Source organism: Clarias gariepinus, chromosome 5, assembly GCF_024256425.1.
Source record: "Clarias gariepinus isolate MV-2021 ecotype Netherlands chromosome 5, CGAR_prim_01v2, whole genome shotgun sequence".
In the NCBI taxonomy this organism is placed as follows: domain Eukaryota; kingdom Metazoa; phylum Chordata; class Actinopteri; order Siluriformes; family Clariidae; genus Clarias; species Clarias gariepinus.
In genome coordinates this window covers 126,328-147,488 of record NC_071104.1, presented here as the reverse complement: position 1 = coordinate 147,488, position 21,161 = coordinate 126,328, and the positions used below count along the sequence as shown (strand labels likewise).

The 21,161-nt window shown below is 42.4% G+C and overlaps 16 non-coding genes across 16 annotated transcripts; all 16 read left to right on the top strand.

Moving 5' to 3' along the window:
- Positions 1-643: 643 nt before the first annotated feature.
- On the top strand, positions 644-748 carry LOC128524869 (U6 spliceosomal RNA). The gene has a single exon (XR_008360697.1). It is a non-coding gene; the product is annotated as a U6 spliceosomal RNA (small nuclear RNA).
- A 1,233-nt stretch (positions 749-1,981) lies between these two features.
- On the top strand, positions 1,982-2,086 carry LOC128524845 (U6 spliceosomal RNA). Its single transcript, XR_008360674.1, has one exon. It is a non-coding gene; the product is annotated as a U6 spliceosomal RNA (small nuclear RNA).
- A 1,242-nt stretch (positions 2,087-3,328) lies between these two features.
- LOC128524868 (U6 spliceosomal RNA) lies at positions 3,329-3,433 on the top strand. The gene has a single exon (XR_008360696.1). It is a non-coding gene; the product is annotated as a U6 spliceosomal RNA (small nuclear RNA).
- A 1,182-nt stretch (positions 3,434-4,615) lies between these two features.
- LOC128524866 (U6 spliceosomal RNA) lies at positions 4,616-4,720 on the top strand. The gene has a single exon (XR_008360695.1). It is a non-coding gene; the product is annotated as a U6 spliceosomal RNA (small nuclear RNA).
- A 1,233-nt stretch (positions 4,721-5,953) lies between these two features.
- Positions 5,954-6,058, top strand: LOC128524879 (U6 spliceosomal RNA). The gene has a single exon (XR_008360707.1). It is a non-coding gene; the product is annotated as a U6 spliceosomal RNA (small nuclear RNA).
- A 1,182-nt stretch (positions 6,059-7,240) lies between these two features.
- Positions 7,241-7,345, top strand: LOC128524891 (U6 spliceosomal RNA). Its single transcript, XR_008360718.1, has one exon. It is a non-coding gene; the product is annotated as a U6 spliceosomal RNA (small nuclear RNA).
- Positions 7,346-8,578: 1,233 nt separating this feature from the next.
- LOC128524844 (U6 spliceosomal RNA) lies at positions 8,579-8,683 on the top strand. The gene has a single exon (XR_008360673.1). It is a non-coding gene; the product is annotated as a U6 spliceosomal RNA (small nuclear RNA).
- A 1,242-nt stretch (positions 8,684-9,925) lies between these two features.
- Positions 9,926-10,030, top strand: LOC128524865 (U6 spliceosomal RNA). Its single transcript, XR_008360694.1, has one exon. It is a non-coding gene; the product is annotated as a U6 spliceosomal RNA (small nuclear RNA).
- A 1,182-nt stretch (positions 10,031-11,212) lies between these two features.
- On the top strand, positions 11,213-11,317 carry LOC128524863 (U6 spliceosomal RNA). The gene has a single exon (XR_008360692.1). It is a non-coding gene; the product is annotated as a U6 spliceosomal RNA (small nuclear RNA).
- A 1,233-nt stretch (positions 11,318-12,550) lies between these two features.
- Positions 12,551-12,655, top strand: LOC128524878 (U6 spliceosomal RNA). Its single transcript, XR_008360706.1, has one exon. It is a non-coding gene; the product is annotated as a U6 spliceosomal RNA (small nuclear RNA).
- A 1,182-nt stretch (positions 12,656-13,837) lies between these two features.
- Positions 13,838-13,942, top strand: LOC128524890 (U6 spliceosomal RNA). The gene has a single exon (XR_008360717.1). It is a non-coding gene; the product is annotated as a U6 spliceosomal RNA (small nuclear RNA).
- Positions 13,943-15,175: 1,233 nt separating this feature from the next.
- Positions 15,176-15,280, top strand: LOC128524843 (U6 spliceosomal RNA). Its single transcript, XR_008360672.1, has one exon. It is a non-coding gene; the product is annotated as a U6 spliceosomal RNA (small nuclear RNA).
- Positions 15,281-16,509: 1,229 nt separating this feature from the next.
- On the top strand, positions 16,510-16,614 carry LOC128524857 (U6 spliceosomal RNA). The gene has a single exon (XR_008360686.1). It is a non-coding gene; the product is annotated as a U6 spliceosomal RNA (small nuclear RNA).
- A 1,232-nt stretch (positions 16,615-17,846) lies between these two features.
- LOC128524856 (U6 spliceosomal RNA) lies at positions 17,847-17,951 on the top strand. Its single transcript, XR_008360685.1, has one exon. It is a non-coding gene; the product is annotated as a U6 spliceosomal RNA (small nuclear RNA).
- Positions 17,952-19,193: 1,242 nt separating this feature from the next.
- On the top strand, positions 19,194-19,298 carry LOC128524855 (U6 spliceosomal RNA). The gene has a single exon (XR_008360684.1). It is a non-coding gene; the product is annotated as a U6 spliceosomal RNA (small nuclear RNA).
- A 1,243-nt stretch (positions 19,299-20,541) lies between these two features.
- LOC128524854 (U6 spliceosomal RNA) lies at positions 20,542-20,646 on the top strand. Its single transcript, XR_008360683.1, has one exon. It is a non-coding gene; the product is annotated as a U6 spliceosomal RNA (small nuclear RNA).
- Positions 20,647-21,161: the final 515 nt, after the last annotated feature.

Genomic DNA, 21,161 nt, shown 5'->3' with positions numbered 1-21,161 from the left:
ATGTCACGAGAATATCTGTGCCAAACAACAGCATGTTCTAGCTTCTGTAGTTTGCTATTTGTTGAAAGAAGTTAGCAAGGAATCTAATTGTCTCTGTCTTGTCTGACCATTAGAGGGGTCAACATAAGGACACTGGCCAACATTTCTTAATTTCCATACCCTGCTGTTGCGTTAGAGAACGGTTCACGGACTGGTTGCTGACGCTGTCCTATCTGAATAGTAAAAGACCTGCGCAAGGATGTGGTTACGCTTAGGTTTTGTACACTCGAGGACTTGACAACTGTGACTTTCAATGGCTACAATTTGTCACCAAGGCCTTGATGATAAAAAACTAATTTTGGAAATGCAATTGTGTATTCAATGTTACTGAATATATAAATGCAGCTGAAACTGAGCACAAGCACAAAAGCAGATGTCGACTAGATCTGAGAATAATGTCACAGCAACATCTCTGCCAAACAACAGCATGTTATGGCTTCTGTAGTTACGCAAATCACGCAAATAATGTCACAAGAACAGCATCTGGGTGGGAGGGGCTTTGCCTTCAGGTCAGAGGGCCAAAAGCCCCTTTGACACGTTCCGTCTTTAAGGTTCCTCCTGAAGTCCCAGCCCTTATATGAGTGCTTTCCAGCCCAAAAGTCTCGTCCTTGTTTCAAGGGCATATGACAAAATTGGATCGATACAGAGAAGATTAGCATGGCCCCTGCGAAAGGATGACACGCAAATCTGTGAAGCGTTCCTCTTTTTGTATTTCCCGAGCCACGTCTTCCTGGCCAACATCCCTTTGTTTCACTAGCCTGCTGTTGCGTTAGAGAACGGTTCACGGACTGGTTGCTGACGCTTTCCTATCTGAATAGTAAAAGACCTGCACAAGGACTCTTCTGGTCTCCTGAAACAAGACAATTGGTTTGGGTTAGGTTAGGTCAACACAAGGAACTGACCAGTAGTAGGGTTAAGGGTAGTATGGATTAGGTTAATACCACAGAATCACCTGACGAGTACTAGAGATGTGGTTACGCTTAGGTTTTGTCCACTCACAGACTTGACAACTGTGACATTCAAAGGCTGCAATTTGCCACCAAGGCCTTGATGATAAAAAACAAGTTTTGGAAATACAATTCTGTATTTAATGTTAGTGAATGTATAAATGCAGCTGAAACTGATGATAAAAAAACTAATTATGGAAATGCAATTGTGTATTCAATGTTACTAAATGTATGAATGCAGCTGAAACTGAGCACAAGCACAAAAGCAAATGTCGACTAGATCTGAGAATAATGTCACGAGAATATCTGTGCCAAACAACAGCATGTTCTAGCTTCTGTAGTTTGCTATTTGTTGAAAGAAGTTAGCAAGGAATCTAATTGTCTCTGTCTTGTCTGACCATTAGAGGGGTCAACATAAGGACACTGCCAGTACACGCAAATCTGTGAAGCATTTCTCTTTTTGTATTTTCGAAGCTACGTGTTCCTGGCCAACATTCCTTGGTTTCCATACCCTGCTGTTGCGTTAGAGAACGGTTCACGGACTGGTTGCTGACGCTGTCCTATCTGAATAGTAAAAGACCTGCGCAAGGATGTGGTTACGCTTAGGTTTTGTCCACTCAAGGACTTGACAACTGTGACTTTCAATGGCTACAATTTGTCACCAAGGCCTTGATGATAAAAAACTAATTTTGGAAATGCAATTGTGTATTCAATGTTACTGAATGTATAAATGCAGCTGAAACTGAGCACAAGCACAAAAGCAGATGTCGACTAGATCTGAGAATAATGTCACAGCAACATCTCTGCCAAACAACAGCATGTTATGGCTTCTGTATTTACGCAAATCACGCAAATAATGTCACAAGAACAGCATCTGGGTGGGAGGGGCTTTGCCTTCAGGTCAGAGGGCCAAAGGCCCCTTTGACACGTTCCGTCTTTAAGGTTCCTCCTGAAGTCCCAGCCCTTATATGAGTGCTTTCCAGCCCAAAAGTCTCGTCCTTGTTTCAAGGGCATATGACAAAATTGGATCGATACAGAGAAGATTAGCATGGCCCCTGCGAAAGGATGACACGCAAATCCGTGAAGTGTTCCTCTTTTTGTATTTCCCGAGCCACGTCTTCCTGGCCAACATCCCTTTGTTTCACTAGCCTGCTGTTGCGTTAGAGAACGGTTCACGGACTGGTTGCTGACGCTGTCCTATCTGAATAGTAAAAGACCTGCACAAGGACTCTTCCGGTCTCCTGAAAGGAGACAATTGGTTTGGGTTAGGTTAGGTCAACACAAGGAACTGACCAGTAGTAGGGTTAAGGGTAGTATGGATTAGGTTAATACCACAGAATCACCTGACGAGTACTAAGGATGTGGTTACGCTTAGGTTTTGTCCACTCACAGACTTGACAACTGTGACATTCAAAGGCTGCAATTTGCCACCAAGGCCTTGATGATAAAAAACAAGTTTTGGAAATACAATTCTGTATTTAATGTTAGTGAATGTATAAATGCAGCTGAAATGCAGCTGAAACTGATGATAAAAAACTAATTTTGGAAATGCAATTGTGTATTCAATGTTACTAAATGTATGAATGCAGCTGAAACTGAGCACAAGCACAAAAGCAAATGTCGACTAGATCTGAGAATAATGTCACGAGAATATCTGTGCCAAACAACAGCATGTTCTAGCTTCTGTAGTTTGCTATTTGTTGAAAGAAGTTAGCAAGGAATCTAATTGTCTCTGTCTTGTCTGACCATTAGAGGGGTCAACATAAGGACACTGCCAGTACACGCAAGTCTGTGAAGCATTTCTCTTTTTGTATTTTCAAAGCCACGTGTTCCTGGCCAACATTCCTTGGTTTCCATACCCTGCTGTTGCGTTAGAGAACGGTTCACGGACTGGTTGCTGACGCTGTCCTATCTGAATAGTAAAAGACCTGCGCAAGGATGTGGTTACGCTTAGGTTTTGTCCACTCAAAGACTTGACAACTGTGACTTTCAAAGGCTACAATTTGTCACCAAGGCCTTGATGATAAAAAACTAATTTTGGAAATGCAATTGTGTATTCAATGTTACTGAATGTATAAATGCAGCTGAAACTGACACAAGCACAAAAGCAGATGTCGACTAGATCTAAAAATAATGTCACAGCAACATCTCTGCCAAACAACAGCATGTTATGGCTTCTGTATTTACGCAAATCACGCAAATAATGTCACAAGAACAGCATCTGGGTGGGAGGGGCTTTTTCTTCAGGTCAGAGGGCCAAAGGCCCCTTTGACACGTTCCGTCTTTAAGGTTCCTCCTGAAGTCCCAGCCCTTATATGAGTGCTTTCCAGCCCAAAAGTCTCGTCCTTGTTTCAAGGGCATATGACAAAATTGGATCGATACAGAGAAGATTAGCATGGCCCCTGCGAAAGGATGACACGCAAATCTGTGAAGCGTTCCTCTTTTTGTATTTCCCGAGCCACGTCTTCCTGGCCAACATCCCTTTGTTTCACTAGCCTGCTGTTGCGTTAGAGAACGGTTCACGGACTGGTTGCTGACGCTTTCCTATCTGAATAGTAAAAGACCTGCACAAGGACTCTTCTGGTCTCCTGAAAGAAGACAATTGGTTTGGGTTAGGTTAGGTCAACACAAGGAACTGACCAGTAGTAGGGTTAAGGGTAGTATGGATTAGGTTAATACCACAGAATCACCTGACGAGTACTAGAGATGTGGTTACGCTTAGGTTTTGTCCACTCACAGACTTGACAACTGTGACATTCAAACGCTGCAATTTGCCACCAAGGCCTTGATGATAAAAAACAAGTTTTGGAAATACAATTCTGTATTTAATGTTAGTGAATGTATAAATGCAGCTGAAATGCAGCTGAAACTGATGATAAAAAACTAATTTTGGAAATGCAATTGTGTATTCAATGTTACTAAATGTATGAATGCAGCTGAAACTGAGCACAAGCACAAAAGCAAATGTCGACTAGATCTGAGAATAATGTCACGAGAATATCTGTGCCAAACAACAGCATGTTCTAGCTTCTGTAGTTTGCTATTTGTTGAAAGAAGTTAGCAAGGAATCTAATTGTCTCTGTCTTGTCTGACCATTAGAGGGGTCAACATAAGGACACTGGCCAACATTTCTTAATTTCCATACCCTGCTGTTGCGTTAGAGAACGGTTCACGGACTGGTTGCTGACGCTGTCCTATCTGAATAGTAAAAGACCTGCGCAAGGATGTGGTTACGCTTAGGTTTTGTACACTCGAGGACTTGACAACTGTGACTTTCAATGGCTACAATTTGTCACCAAGGCCTTGATGATAAAAAACTAATTTTGGAAATGCAATTGTGTATTCAATGTTACTGAATATATAAATGCAGCTGAAACTGAGCACAAGCACAAAAGCAGATGTCGACTAGATCTGAGAATAATGTCACAGCAACATCTCTGCCAAACAACAGCATGTTATGGCTTCTGTAGTTACGCAAATCACGCAAATAATGTCACAAGAACAGCATCTGGGTGGGAGGGGCTTTGCCTTCAGGTCAGAGGGCCAAAGGCCCCTTTGACACGTTCCGTCTTTAAGGTTCCTCCTGAAGTCCCAGCCCTTATATGAGTGCTTTCCAGCCCAAAAGTCTCGTCCTTGTTTCAAGGGCATATGACAAAATTGGATCGATACAGAGAAGATTAGCATGGCCCCTGCGAAAGGATGACACGCAAATCTGTGAAGCGTTCCTCTTTTTGTATTTCCCGAGCCACGTCTTCCTGGCCAACATCCCTTTGTTTCACTAGCCTGCTGTTGCGTTAGAGAACGGTTCACGGACTGGTTGCTGACGCTTTCCTATCTGAATAGTAAAAGACCTGCACAAGGACTCTTCTGGTCTCCTGAAACAAGACAATTGGTTTGGGTTAGGTTAGGTCAACACAAGGAACTGACCAGTAGTAGGGTTAAGGGTAGTATGGATTAGGTTAATACCACAGAATCACCTGACGAGTACTAGAGATGTGGTTACGCTTAGGTTTTGTCCACTCACAGACTTGACAACTGTGACATTCAAAGGCTGCAATTTGCCACCAAGGCCTTGATGATAAAAAACAAGTTTTGGAAATACAATTCTGTATTTAATGTTAGTGAATGTATAAATGCAGCTGAAACTGATGATAAAAAAACTAATTATGGAAATGCAATTGTGTATTCAATGTTACTAAATGTATGAATGCAGCTGAAACTGAGCACAAGCACAAAAGCAAATGTCGACTAGATCTGAGAATAATGTCACGAGAATATCTGTGCCAAACAACAGCATGTTCTAGCTTCTGTAGTTTGCTATTTGTTGAAAGAAGTTAGCAAGGAATCTAATTGTCTCTGTCTTGTCTGACCATTAGAGGGGTCAACATAAGGACACTGCCAGTACACGCAAATCTGTGAAGCATTTCTCTTTTTGTATTTTCGAAGCTACGTGTTCCTGGCCAACATTCCTTGGTTTCCATACCCTGCTGTTGCGTTAGAGAACGGTTCACGGACTGGTTGCTGACGCTGTCCTATCTGAATAGTAAAAGACCTGCGCAAGGATGTGGTTACGCTTAGGTTTTGTCCACTCAAGGACTTGACAACTGTGACTTTCAATGGCTACAATTTGTCACCAAGGCCTTGATGATAAAAAACTAATTTTGGAAATGCAATTGTGTATTCAATGTTACTGAATGTATAAATGCAGCTGAAACTGAGCACAAGCACAAAAGCAGATGTCGACTAGATCTGAGAATAATGTCACAGCAACATCTCTGCCAAACAACAGCATGTTATGGCTTCTGTATTTACGCAAATCACGCAAATAATGTCACAAGAACAGCATCTGGGTGGGAGGGGCTTTGCCTTCAGGTCAGAGGGCCAAAGGCCCCTTTGACACGTTCCGTCTTTAAGGTTCCTCCTGAAGTCCCAGCCCTTATATGAGTGCTTTCCAGCCCAAAAGTCTCGTCCTTGTTTCAAGGGCATATGACAAAATTGGATTGATACAGAGAAGATTAGCATGGCCCCTGCGAAAGGATGACACGCAAATCCGTGAAGTGTTCCTCTTTTTGTATTTCCCGAGCCACGTCTTCCTGGCCAACATCCCTTTGTTTCACTAGCCTGCTGTTGCGTTAGAGAACGGTTCACGGACTGGTTGCTGACGCTGTCCTATCTGAATAGTAAAAGACCTGCACAAGGACTCTTCCGGTCTCCTGAAAGGAGACAATTGGTTTGGGTTAGGTTAGGTCAACACAAGGAACTGACCAGTAGTAGGGTTAAGGGTAGTATGGATTAGGTTAATACCACAGAATCACCTGACGAGTACTAAGGATGTGGTTACGCTTAGGTTTTGTCCACTCACAGACTTGACAACTGTGACATTCAAAGGCTGCAATTTGCCACCAAGGCCTTGATGATAAAAAACAAGTTTTGGAAATACAATTCTGTATTTAATGTTAGTGAATGTATAAATGCAGCTGAAATGCAGCTGAAACTGATGATAAAAAACTAATTTTGGAAATGCAATTGTGTATTCAATGTTACTAAATGTATGAATGCAGCTGAAACTGAGCACAAGCACAAAAGCAAATGTCGACTAGATCTGAGAATAATGTCACGAGAATATCTGTGCCAAACAACAGCATGTTCTAGCTTCTGTAGTTTGCTATTTGTTGAAAGAAGTTAGCAAGGAATCTAATTGTCTCTGTCTTGTCTGACCATTAGAGGGGTCAACATAAGGACACTGGCCAACATTTCTTAATTTCCATACCCTGCTGTTGCGTTAGAGAACGGTTCACGGACTGGTTGCTGACGCTGTCCTATCTGAATAGTAAAAGACCTGCGCAAGGATGTGGTTACGCTTAGGTTTTGTACACTCGAGGACTTGACAACTGTGACTTTCAATGGCTACAATTTGTCACCAAGGCCTTGATGATAAAAAACTAATTTTGGAAATGCAATTGTGTATTCAATGTTACTGAATATATAAATGCAGCTGAAACTGAGCACAAGCACAAAAGCAGATGTCGACTAGATCTGAGAATAATGTCACAGCAACATCTCTGCCAAACAACAGCATGTTATGGCTTCTGTAGTTACGCAAATCACGCAAATAATGTCACAAGAACAGCATCTGGGTGGGAGGGGCTTTGCCTTCAGGTCAGAGGGCCAAAGGCCCCTTTGACACGTTCCGTCTTTAAGGTTCCTCCTGAAGTCCCAGCCCTTATATGAGTGCTTTCCAGCCCAAAAGTCTCGTCCTTGTTTCAAGGGCATATGACAAAATTGGATCGATACAGAGAAGATTGGCATGGCCCCTGCGAAAGGATGACATGCAAATCTGTGAAGCGTTCCTCTTTTTGTATTTCCCGAGCCACGTCTTCCTGGCCAACATCCCTTTGTTTCACTAGCCTGCTGTTGCGTTAGAGAACGGTTCACGGACTGGTTGCTGACGCTTTCCTATCTGAATAGTAAAAGACCTGCACAAGGACTCTTCTGGTCTCCTGAAACAAGACAATTGGTTTGGGTTAGGTTAGGTCAACACAAGGAACTGACCAGTAGTAGGGTTAAGGGTAGTATGGATTAGGTTAATACCACAGAATCACCTGACGAGTACTAGAGATGTGGTTACGCTTAGGTTTTGTCCACTCACAGACTTGACAACTGTGACATTCAAAGGCTGCAATTTGCCACCAAGGCCTTGATGATAAAAAACAAGTTTTGGAAATACAATTCTGTATTTAATGTTAGTGAATGTATAAATGCAGCTGAAACTGATGATAAAAAAACTAATTATGGAAATGCAATTGTGTATTCAATGTTACTAAATGTATGAATGCAGCTGAAACTGAGCACAAGCACAAAAGCAAATGTCGACTAGATCTGAGAATAATGTCACGAGAATATCTGTGCCAAACAACAGCATGTTCTAGCTTCTGTAGTTTGCTATTTGTTGAAAGAAGTTAGCAAGGAATCTAATTGTCTCTGTCTTGTCTGACCATTAGAGGGGTCAACATAAGGACACTGCCAGTACACGCAAATCTGTGAAGCATTTCTCTTTTTGTATTTTCGAAGCTACGTGTTCCTGGCCAACATTCCTTGGTTTCCATACCCTGCTGTTGCGTTAGAGAACGGTTCACGGACTGGTTGCTGACGCTGTCCTATCTGAATAGTAAAAGACCTGCGCAAGGATGTGGTTACGCTTAGGTTTTGTCCACTCAAGGACTTGACAACTGTGACTTTCAATGGCTACAATTTGTCACCAAGGCCTTGATGATAAAAAACTAATTTTGGAAATGCAATTGTGTATTCAATGTTACTGAATGTATAAATGCAGCTGAAACTGAGCACAAGCACAAAAGCAGATGTCGACTAGATCTGAGAATAATGTCACAGCAACATCTCTGCCAAACAACAGCATGTTATGGCTTCTGTATTTACGCAAATCACGCAAATAATGTCACAAGAACAGCATCTGGGTGGGAGGGGCTTTGCCTTCAGGTCAGAGGGCCAAAGGCCCCTTTGACACGTTCCGTCTTTAAGGTTCCTCCTGAAGTCCCAGCCCTTATATGAGTGCTTTCCAGCCCAAAAGTCTCGTCCTTGTTTCAAGGGCATATGACAAAATTGGATCGATACAGAGAAGATTAGCATGGCCCCTGCGAAAGGATGACACGCAAATCCGTGAAGTGTTCCTCTTTTTGTATTTCCCGAGCCACGTCTTCCTGGCCAACATCCCTTTGTTTCACTAGCCTGCTGTTGCGTTAGAGAACGGTTCACGGACTGGTTGCTGACGCTGTCCTATCTGAATAGTAAAAGACCTGCACAAGGACTCTTCCGGTCTCCTGAAAGGAGACAATTGGTTTGGGTTAGGTTAGGTCAACACAAGGAACTGACCAGTAGTAGGGTTAAGGGTAGTATGGATTAGGTTAATACCACAGAATCACCTGACGAGTACTAAGGATGTGGTTACGCTTAGGTTTTGTCCACTCACAGACTTGACAACTGTGACATTCAAAGGCTGCAATTTGCCACCAAGGCCTTGATGATAAAAAACAAGTTTTGGAAATACAATTCTGTATTTAATGTTAGTGAATGTATAAATGCAGCTGAAATGCAGCTGAAACTGATGATAAAAAACTAATTTTGGAAATGCAATTGTGTATTCAATGTTACTAAATGTATGAATGCAGCTGAAACTGAGCACAAGCACAAAAGCAAATGTCGACTAGATCTGAGAATAATGTCACGAGAATATCTGTGCCAAACAACAGCATGTTCTAGCTTCTGTAGTTTGCTATTTGTTGAAAGAAGTTAGCAAGGAATCTAATTGTCTCTGTCTTGTCTGACCATTAGAGGGGTCAACATAAGGACACTGCCAGTACACGCAAGTCTGTGAAGCATTTCTCTTTTTGTATTTTCAAAGCCACGTGTTCCTGGCCAACATTCCTTGGTTTCCATACCCTGCTGTTGCGTTAGAGAACGGTTCACGGACTGGTTGCTGACGCTGTCCTATCTGAATAGTAAAAGACCTGCGCAAGGATGTGGTTACGCTTAGGTTTTGTCCACTCAAAGACTTGACAACTGTGACTTTCAAAGGCTACAATTTGTCACCAAGGCCTTGATGATAAAAAACTAATTTTGGAAATGCAATTGTGTATTCAATGTTACTGAATGTATAAATGCAGCTGAAACTGACACAAGCACAAAAGCAGATGTCGACTAGATCTAAAAATAATGTCACAGCAACATCTCTGCCAAACAACAGCATGTTATGGCTTCTGTATTTACGCAAATCACGCAAATAATGTCACAAGAACAGCATCTGGGTGGGAGGGGCTTTTTCTTCAGGTCAGAGGGCCAAAGGCCCCTTTGACACGTTCCGTCTTTAAGGTTCCTCCTGAAGTCCCAGCCCTTATATGAGTGCTTTCCAGCCCAAAAGTCTCGTCCTTGTTTCAAGGGCATATGACAAAATTGGATCGATACAGAGAAGATTAGCATGGCCCCTGCGAAAGGATGACACGCAAATCTGTGAAGCGTTCCTCTTTTTGTATTTCCCGAGCCACGTCTTCCTGGCCAACATCCCTTTGTTTCACTAGCCTGCTGTTGCGTTAGAGAACGGTTCACGGACTGGTTGCTGACGCTTTCCTATCTGAATAGTAAAAGACCTGCACAAGGACTCTTCTGGTCTCCTGAAAGAAGACAATTGGTTTGGGTTAGGTTAGGTCAACACAAGGAACTGACCAGTAGTAGGGTTAAGGGTAGTATGGATTAGGTTAATACCACAGAATCACCTGACGAGTACTAGAGATGTGGTTACGCTTAGGTTTTGTCCACTCACAGACTTGACAACTGTGACATTCAAACGCTGCAATTTGCCACCAAGGCCTTGATGATAAAAAACAAGTTTTGGAAATACAATTCTGTATTTAATGTTAGTGAATGTATAAATGCAGCTGAAATGCAGCTGAAACTGATGATAAAAAACTAATTTTGGAAATGCAATTGTGTATTCAATGTTACTAAATGTATGAATGCAGCTGAAACTGAGCACAAGCACAAAAGCAAATGTCGACTAGATCTGAGAATAATGTCACGAGAATATCTGTGCCAAACAACAGCATGTTCTAGCTTCTGTAGTTTGCTATTTGTTGAAAGAAGTTAGCAAGGAATCTAATTGTCTCTGTCTTGTCTGACCATTAGAGGGGTCAACATAAGGACACTGGCCAACATTTCTTAATTTCCATACCCTGCTGTTGCGTTAGAGAACGGTTCACGGACTGGTTGCTGACGCTGTCCTATCTGAATAGTAAAAGACCTGCGCAAGGATGTGGTTACGCTTAGGTTTTGTACACTCGAGGACTTGACAACTGTGACTTTCAATGGCTACAATTTGTCACCAAGGCCTTGATGATAAAAAACTAATTTTGGAAATGCAATTGTGTATTCAATGTTACTGAATATATAAATGCAGCTGAAACTGAGCACAAGCACAAAAGCAGATGTCGACTAGATCTGAGAATAATGTCACAGCAACATCTCTGCCAAACAACAGCATGTTATGGCTTCTGTAGTTACGCAAATCACGCAAATAATGTCACAAGAACAGCATCTGGGTGGGAGGGGCTTTGCCTTCAGGTCAGAGGGCCAAAGGCCCCTTTGACACGTTCCGTCTTTAAGGTTCCTCCTGAAGTCCCAGCCCTTATATGAGTGCTTTCCAGCCCAAAAGTCTCGTCCTTGTTTCAAGGGCATATGACAAAATTGGATCGATACAGAGAAGATTAGCATGGCCCCTGCGAAAGGATGACACGCAAATCTGTGAAGCGTTCCTCTTTTTGTATTTCCCGAGCCACGTCTTCCTGGCCAACATCCCTTTGTTTCACTAGCCTGCTGTTGCGTTAGAGAACGGTTCACGGACTGGTTGCTGACGCTTTCCTATCTGAATAGTAAAAGACCTGCACAAGGACTCTTCTGGTCTCCTGAAACAAGACAATTGGTTTGGGTTAGGTTAGGTCAACACAAGGAACTGACCAGTAGTAGGGTTAAGGGTAGTATGGATTAGGTTAATACCACAGAATCACCTGACGAGTACTAGAGATGTGGTTACGCTTAGGTTTTGTCCACTCACAGACTTGACAACTGTGACATTCAAAGGCTGCAATTTGCCACCAAGGCCTTGATGATAAAAAACAAGTTTTGGAAATACAATTCTGTATTTAATGTTAGTGAATGTATAAATGCAGCTGAAACTGATGATAAAAAAACTAATTATGGAAATGCAATTGTGTATTCAATGTTACTAAATGTATGAATGCAGCTGAAACTGAGCACAAGCACAAAAGCAAATGTCGACTAGATCTGAGAATAATGTCACGAGAATATCTGTGCCAAACAACAGCATGTTCTAGCTTCTGTAGTTTGCTATTTGTTGAAAGAAGTTAGCAAGGAATCTAATTGTCTCTGTCTTGTCTGACCATTAGAGGGGTCAACATAAGGACACTGCCAGTACACGCAAATCTGTGAAGCATTTCTCTTTTTGTATTTTCGAAGCTACGTGTTCCTGGCCAACATTCCTTGGTTTCCATACCCTGCTGTTGCGTTAGAGAACGGTTCACGGACTGGTTGCTGACGCTGTCCTATCTGAATAGTAAAAGACCTGCGCAAGGATGTGGTTACGCTTAGGTTTTGTCCACTCAAGGACTTGACAACTGTGACTTTCAATGGCTACAATTTGTCACCAAGGCCTTGATGATAAAAAACTAATTTTGGAAATGCAATTGTGTATTCAATGTTACTGAATGTATAAATGCAGCTGAAACTGAGCACAAGCACAAAAGCAGATGTCGACTAGATCTGAGAATAATGTCACAGCAACATCTCTGCCAAACAACAGCATGTTATGGCTTCTGTATTTACGCAAATCACGCAAATAATGTCACAAGAACAGCATCTGGGTGGGAGGGGCTTTGCCTTCAGGTCAGAGGGCCAAAGGCCCCTTTGACACGTTCCGTCTTTAAGGTTCCTCCTGAAGTCCCAGCCCTTATATGAGTGCTTTCCAGCCCAAAAGTCTCGTCCTTGTTTCAAGGGCATATGACAAAATTGGATTGATACAGAGAAGATTAGCATGGCCCCTGCGAAAGGATGACACGCAAATCCGTGAAGTGTTCCTCTTTTTGTATTTCCCGAGCCACGTCTTCCTGGCCAACATCCCTTTGTTTCACTAGCCTGCTGTTGCGTTAGAGAACGGTTCACGGACTGGTTGCTGACGCTGTCCTATCTGAATAGTAAAAGACCTGCACAAGGACTCTTCCGGTCTCCTGAAAGGAGACAATTGGTTTGGGTTAGGTTAGGTCAACACAAGGAACTGACCAGTAGTAGGGTTAAGGGTAGTATGGATTAGGTTAATACCACAGAATCACCTGACGAGTACTAAGGATGTGGTTACGCTTAGGTTTTGTCCACTCACAGACTTGACAACTGTGACATTCAAAGGCTGCAATTTGCCACCAAGGCCTTGATGATAAAAAACAAGTTTTGGAAATACAATTCTGTATTTAATGTTAGTGAATGTATAAATGCAGCTGAAATGCAGCTGAAACTGATGATAAAAAACTAATTTTGGAAATGCAATTGTGTATTCAATGTTACTAAATGTATGAATGCAGCTGAAACTGAGCACAAGCACAAAAGCAAATGTCGACTAGATCTGAGAATAATGTCACGAGAATATCTGTGCCAAACAACAGCATGTTCTAGCTTCTGTAGTTTGCTATTTGTTGAAAGAAGTTAGCAAGGAATCTAATTGTCTCTGTCTTGTCTGACCATTAGAGGGGTCAACATAAGGACACTGGCCAACATTTCTTAATTTCCATACCCTGCTGTTGCGTTAGAGAACGGTTCACGGACTGGTTGCTGACGCTGTCCTATCTGAATAGTAAAAGACCTGCGCAAGGATGTGGTTACGCTTAGGTTTTGTACACTCGAGGACTTGACAACTGTGACTTTCAATGGCTACAATTTGTCACCAAGGCCTTGATGATAAAAAACTAATTTTGGAAATGCAATTGTGTATTCAATGTTACTGAATATATAAATGCAGCTGAAACTGAGCACAAGCACAAAAGCAGATGTCGACTAGATCTGAGAATAATGTCACAGCAACATCTCTGCCAAACAACAGCATGTTATGGCTTCTGTAGTTACGCAAATCACGCAAATAATGTCACAAGAACAGCATCTGGGTGGGAGGGGCTTTGCCTTCAGGTCAGAGGGCCAAAGGCCCCTTTGACACGTTCCGTCTTTAAGGTTCCTCCTGAAGTCCCAGCCCTTATATGAGTGCTTTCCAGCCCAAAAGTCTCGTCCTTGTTTCAAGGGCATATGACAAAATTGGATCGATACAGAGAAGATTGGCATGGCCCCTGCGAAAGGATGACATGCAAATCTGTGAAGCGTTCCTCTTTTTGTATTTCCCGAGCCACGTCTTCCTGGCCAACATCCCTTTGTTTCACTAGCCTGCTGTTGCGTTAGAGAACGGTTCACGGACTGGTTGCTGACGCTTTCCTATCTGAATAGTAAAAGACCTGCACAAGGACTCTTCTGGTCTCCTGAAACAAGACAATTGGTTTGGGTTAGGTTAGGTCAACACAAGGAACTGACCAGTAGTAGGGTTAAGGGTAGTATGGATTAGGTTAATACCACAGAATCACCTGACGAGTACTAGAGATGTGGTTACGCTTAGGTTTTGTCCACTCACAGACTTGACAACTGTGACATTCAAAGGCTGCAATTTGCCACCAAGGCCTTGATGATAAAAAACAAGTTTTGGAAATACAATTCTGTATTTAATGTTAGTGAATGTATAAATGCAGCTGAAACTGATGATAAAAAAACTAATTATGGAAATGCAATTGTGTATTCAATGTTACTAAATGTATGAATGCAGCTGAAACTGAGCACAAGCACAAAAGCAAATGTCGACTAGATCTGAGAATAATGTCACGAGAATATCTGTGCCAAACAACAGCATGTTCTAGCTTCTGTAGTTTGCTATTTGTTGAAAGAAGTTAGCAAGGAATCTAATTGTCTCTGTCTTGTCTGACCATTAGAGGGGTCAACATAAGGACACTGCCAGTACACGCAAATCTGTGAAGCATTTCTCTTTTTGTATTTTCGAAGCTACGTGTTCCTGGCCAACATTCCTTGGTTTCCATACCCTGCTGTTGCGTTAGAGAACGGTTCACGGACTGGTTGCTGACGCTGTCCTATCTGAATAGTAAAAGACCTGCGCAAGGATGTGGTTACGCTTAGGTTTTGTCCACTCAAGGACTTGACAACTGTGACTTTCAATGGCTACAATTTGTCACCAAGGCCTTGATGATAAAAAACTAATTTTGGAAATGCAATTGTGTATTCAATGTTACTGAATGTATAAATGCAGCTGAAACTGAGCACAAGCACAAAAGCAGATGTCGACTAGATCTGAGAATAATGTCACAGCAACATCTCTGCCAAACAACAGCATGTTATGGCTTCTGTATTTACGCAAATCACGCAAATAATGTCACAAGAACAGCATCTGGGTGGGAGGGGCTTTGCCTTCAGGTCAGAGGGCCAAAGGCCCCTTTGACACGTTCCGTCTTTAAGGTTCCTCCTGAAGTCCCAGCCCTTATATGAGTGCTTTCCAGCCCAAAAGTCTCGTCCTTGTTTCAAGGGCATATGACAAAATTGGATCGATACAGAGAAGATTAGCATGGCCCCTGCGAAAGGATGACACGCAAATCCGTGAAGTGTTCCTCTTTTTGTATTTCCCGAGCCACGTCTTCCTGGCCAACATCCCTTTGTTTCACTAGCCTGCTGTTGCGTTAGAGAACGGTTCACGGACTGGTTGCTGACGCTGTCCTATCTGAATAGTAAAAGACCTGCACAAGGACTCTTCCGGTCTCCTGAAAGGAGACAATTGGTTTGGGTTAGGTTAGGTCAACACAAGGAACTGACCAGTAGTAGGGTTAAGGGTAGTATGGATTAGGTTAATACCACAGAATCACCTGACGAGTACTAAGGATGTGGTTACGCTTAGGTTTTGTCCACTCACAGACTTGACAACTGTGACATTCAAAGGCTGCAATTTGCCACCAAGGCCTTGATGATAAAAAACAAGTTTTGGAAATACAATTCTGTATTTAATGTTAGTGAATGTATAAATGCAGCTGAAATGCAGCTGAAACTGATGATAAAAAACTAATTTTGGAAATGCAATTGTGTATTCAATGTTACTAAATGTATGAATGCAGCTGAAACTGAGCACAAGCACAAAAGCAAATGTCGACTAGATCTGAGAATAATGTCACGAGAATATCTGTGCCAAACAACAGCATGTTCTAGCTTCTGTAGTTTGCTATTTGTTGAAAGAAGTTAGCAAGGAATCTAATTGTCTCTGTCTTGTCTGACCATTAGAGGGGTCAACATAAGGACACTGCCAGTACACACAAGTCTGTGAAGCATCTCTCTTTTTGTATTTTCGGAGACACGTGTTCCTGGCCAACATTCCTTGGTTTCCATACCCTGCTGTTGCGTTAGAGAACGGTTCACGGACTGGTTGCTAACGCTGTCCTATCTGAATAGTAAAAGACCTGCGCAAGGATGTGGTTACGCTTAGGTTTTGTCCACTCAAGGACTTGACAACTGTGACTTTCAAAGGCTACAATTTGTCACCAAGGCCTTGATGATAAAAAACTAATTTTGGAAATGCAATTGTGCATTCAATGTTACTGAATGTATAAATGCAGCTGAAACTGAGCAGATGTCGACTAGATCTGAGAATAATGTCACAGCAACATCGCTGCCAAACAACAGCATGTTATGGCTTCTGTAGTTACGCAAATCACGCAAATAATGTCACAAGAACAGCATCTGGGTGGGAGGGGCTTTGCCTTCAGGTCAGAGGGCCAAAAGCCCCTTTGACACGTTCCGTCTTTAAGGTTCCTCCTGAAGTCCCAGCCCTTATATGAGTGCTTTCCAGCCCAAAAGTCTCGTCCTTGTTTCAAGGGCATATGACAAAATTGGATCGATACAGAGAAGATTAGCATGGCCCCTGCGAAAGGATGACACGCAAATCCGTGAAGCGTTCCTCTTTTTGTATTTCCCGAGCCACGTCTTCCTGGCCAACATCCCTTTGTTTCACTAGCCTGCTGTTGCGTTAGAGAACGGTTCACGGACTGGTTGCTGACGCTGTCCTATCTGAATAGTAAAAGACCTGCACAAGGACTCTTCCGGTCTCCTGAAAGGAGACAATTGGTTTGGGTTAGGTTAGGTCAACACAAGGAACTGACCAGTAGTAGGGTTAAGGGTAGTATGGATTAGGTTAATACCACAGAATCACCTGACGAGTACTAGAGATGTGGTTACGCTTAGGTTTTGTCCACTCACAGACTTGACAACTGTGACATTCAAAGGCTGCAATTTGCCACCAAGGCCTTGATGATAAAAAACAAGTTTTGGAAATACAATTCTGTATTTAATGTTAGTGAATGTATAAATGCAGCTGAAACTGATGATAAAAAACTAATTTTGGAAATGCAATTGTGTATTCAATGTTACTAAATGTATGAATGCAGCTGAAACTGAGCACAAGCACAAAAGCAAATGTCGACTAGATCTGAGAATAATGTCACGAGAATATCTGTGCCAAACAACAGCATGTTCTAGCTTCTGCAGTTTGCTATTTGTTGAAAGAAGTTAGCAAGGAATCTAATTGTCTCTGTCTTGTCTGACCATTAGAGGGGTCAACATAAGGACACTGCCAGTACACGCAAGTCTGTGAAGCATTTCTCTTTTTGTATTTTCGGAGCCACGTGTTCCTGGCCAACATTCCTTGGTTTCCATACCCTGCTGTTGCGTTAGAGAACGGTTCACGGACTGGTTGCTGACGCTGTCCTATCTGAATAGTAAAAGACCTGCGCAAGGATGTGGTTACGCTTAGGTTTTGTCCACTCAAGGACTTGACAACTGTGACTTTCAATGGCTACAATTTGTCACCAAGGCCTTGATGATAAAAAACTAATTTTGGAAATGCAATTGTGTATTCAATGTTACTGAATGTATAAATGCAGCTGAAACTGAGCACAAGCACAAAAGCAGATGTCGACTAGATCTGAGAATAATGTCACAGCAACATCTCTGCCAAACAACAGCATGTTATGGCTTCTGTAGTTACGCAAATCACGCAAATAATGTCACAAGAACAGCATCTGGGTGGGAGGGGCTTTGCCTTCAGGTCAGAGGGCCAAAGGCCCCTTTGACACGTTCCGTCTTTAAGGTTCCTCCTGAAGTCCCAGCCCTTATATGAGTGCTTTCCAGCCCAAAAGTCTCGTCCTTGTTTCAAGGGCATATGACAAAATTGGATCGATACAGAGAAGATTAGCATGGCCCCTGCGAAAGGATGACACGCAAATCCGTGAAGCGTTCCTCTTTTTGTATTTCCCGAGCCACGTCTTCCTGGCCAACATCCCTTTGTTTCACTAGCCTGCTGTTGCGTTAGAGAACGGTTCACGGACTGGTTGCTGACGCTGTCCTATCTGAATAGTAAAAGACCTGCACAAGGACTCTTCCGGTCTCCTGAAAGGAGACAATTGGTTTGGGTTAGGTTAGGTCAACACAAGGAACTGACCAGTAGTAGGGTTAAGGGTAGTATGGATTAGGTTAATACCACAGAATCACCTGACGAGTACTAGAGATGTGGTTACGCTTAGGTTTTGTCCACTCACAGACTTGACAACTGTGACATTCAAAGGCTGCAATTTGCCACCAAGGCCTTGATGATAAAAAACAAGTTTTGGAAATACAATTCTGTATTTAATGTTAGTGAATGTATAAATGCAGCTGAAATGCAGCTGAAACTGATGATAAAAAACTAATTTTGGAAATGCAATTGTGTATTCAATGTTACTAAATGTATGAATGCAGCTGAAACTGAGCACAAGCACAAAAGCAAATGTCGACTAGATCTGAGAATAATGTCACGAGAATATCTGTGCCAAACAACAGCATGTTCTAGCTTCTGTAGTTTGCTATTTGTTGAAAGAAGTTAGCAAGGAATCTAATTGTCTCTGTCTTGTCTGACCATTAGAGGGGTCAACATAAGGACACTGCCAGTACACGCAAGTCTGTGAAGCATTTCTCTTTTTGTATTTTCGGAGCCACGTGTTCCTGGCCAACATTCCTTGGTTTCCATACCCTGCTGTTGCGTTAGAGAACGGTTCACGGACTGGTTGCTGACGCTGTCCTATCTGAATAGTAAAAGACCTGCGCAAGGATGTGGTTACGCTTAGGTTTTGTCCACTCAAGGACTTGACAACTGTGACTTTCAAAGGCTACAATTTGTCACCAAGGCCTTGATGATAAAAAACTAATTTTGGAAATGCAATTGTGTATTCAATGTTACTGAATGTATAAATGCAGCTGAAACTGACACAAGCACAAAAGCAGATGTCGACTAGATCTAAAAATAATGTCACAGCAACATCTCTGCCAAACAACAGCATGTTATGGCTTCTGTATTTACGCAAATCACGCAAATAATGTCACAAGAACAGCATCTGGGTGGGAGGGGCTTTTCCTTCAGGTCAGAGGGCCAAAGGCCCCTTTGACACGTTCCGTCTTTAAGGTTCCTCCTGAAGTCCCAGCCCTTATATGAGTGCTTTCCAGCCCAAAAGTCTCGTCCTTGTTTCAAGGGCATATGACAAAATTGGATCGATACAGAGAAGATTAGCATGGCCCCTGCGAAAGGATGACACGCAAATCCGTGAAGCGTTCCTCTTTTTGTATTTCCCGAGCCACGTCTTCCTGGCCAACATCCCTTTGTTTCACTAGCCTGCTGTTGCGTTAGAGAACGGTTCACGGACTGGTTGCTGACGCTGTCCTATCTGAATAGTAAAAGACCTGCGCAAGGACTCTTCCGGTCTCCTGAAAGAAGACAATTGGTTTGGGTTAGGTTAGGTCAACACAAGGAACTGACCAGTAGTAGGGTTAAGGGTAGTATGGATTAGGTTAATACCACAGAATCACCTGACGAGTACTAGAGATGTGGTTACGCTTAGGTTTTGTCCACTCACAGACTTGACAACTGTGACATTCAAAGGCTGCAATTTGCCACCAAGGCCTTGATGATAAAAAACAAGTTTTGGAAATACAATTCTGTATTTAATGTTAGTGAATGTATAAATGCAGCTGAAATGCAGCTGAAACTGATGATAAAAAACTAATTTTGGAAATGCAATTGTGTATTCAATGTTACTAAATGTATGAATGCAGCTGAAACTGAGCACAAGCACAAAAGCAAATGTCGACTAGATCTGAGAATAATGTCACGAGAATATCTGTGCCAAACAACAGCATGTTCTAGCTTCTGTAGTTTGCTATTTGTTGAAAGAAGTTAGCAAGGAATCTAATTGTCTCTGTCTTGTCTGACCATTAGAGGGGTCAACATAAGGACACTGCCAGTACACGCAAGTCTGTGAAGCATTTCTCTTTTTGTATTTTCGGAGATACGTGTTCCTGGCCAACATTCCTTGGTTTCCATACCCTGCTGTTGCGTTAGAGAACGGTTCACGGACTGGTTGCTGACGCTGTCCTATCTGAATAGTAAAAGACCTGCGCAAGGATGTGGTTACGCTTAGGTTTTGTCCACTCAAGGACTTGACAACTGTGACTTTCAAAGGCTACAATTTGTCAGCAAGGCCTTGATGATAAAAAAACTAATTTTGGAAATGCAATTGTGTATTCAATGTTACTGAATGTATAAATGCAGCTGAAACTGACACAAGCACAAAAGCAGATGTCGACTAGATCTAAAAATAATGTCACAGCAACATCTCTGCCAAACAACAGCATGTTATGTCTTCTGTAGTTACGCAAATCACGCAAATAATGTCACAAGAACAGCATCTGGGTGGGAGGGGCTTTTCCGTCAGGTCAGAGGGCCAAAGGCCCCTTTGACACGTTCCGTCTTTAAGGTTCCTCCTGAAGTCCCAGCCCTTATATGAGTGCTTTCCAGCCCAAAAGTCTCGTCCTTGTTTCAAGGGCATATGACAAAATTGGATCGATACAGAGAAGATTAGCATGGCCCCTGCGAAAGGATGACACGCAAATCCGTGAAGCGTTCCTCTTTTTGTATTTCCCGAGCCACGTCTTCCTGGCCAACATCCCTTTGTTTCACTAGCCTGCTGTTGCGTTAGAGAACGGTTCACGGACTGGTTGCTGACGCTGTCCTATCTGAATAGTAAAAGACCTGCACAAGGACTCTTCCAGTCTCCTGAAAGGAGACAATTGGTTTGGGTTAGGTTAGGTCAACACAAGGAACTGACCAGTAGTAGGGTTAAGGGTAGTATGGATTAGGTTAATACCACAGAATCACCTGACGAGTACTAAGGATGTGGTTACGCTTAGGTTTTGTCCACTCACAGACTTGACAACTGTGACATTCAAAGGCTGCAATTTGCCACCAAGGCCTTGATGATAAAAAACAAGTTTTGGAAATACAATTCTGTATTTAATGTTAGTGAATGTATAAATGCAGCTGAAATGCAGCTGAAACTGATGATAAAAAAACTAATTTTGGAAATGCAATTGTGTATTCAATGTTACTAAATGTATGAATGCAGCTGAAACTGAGCACAAGCACAAAAG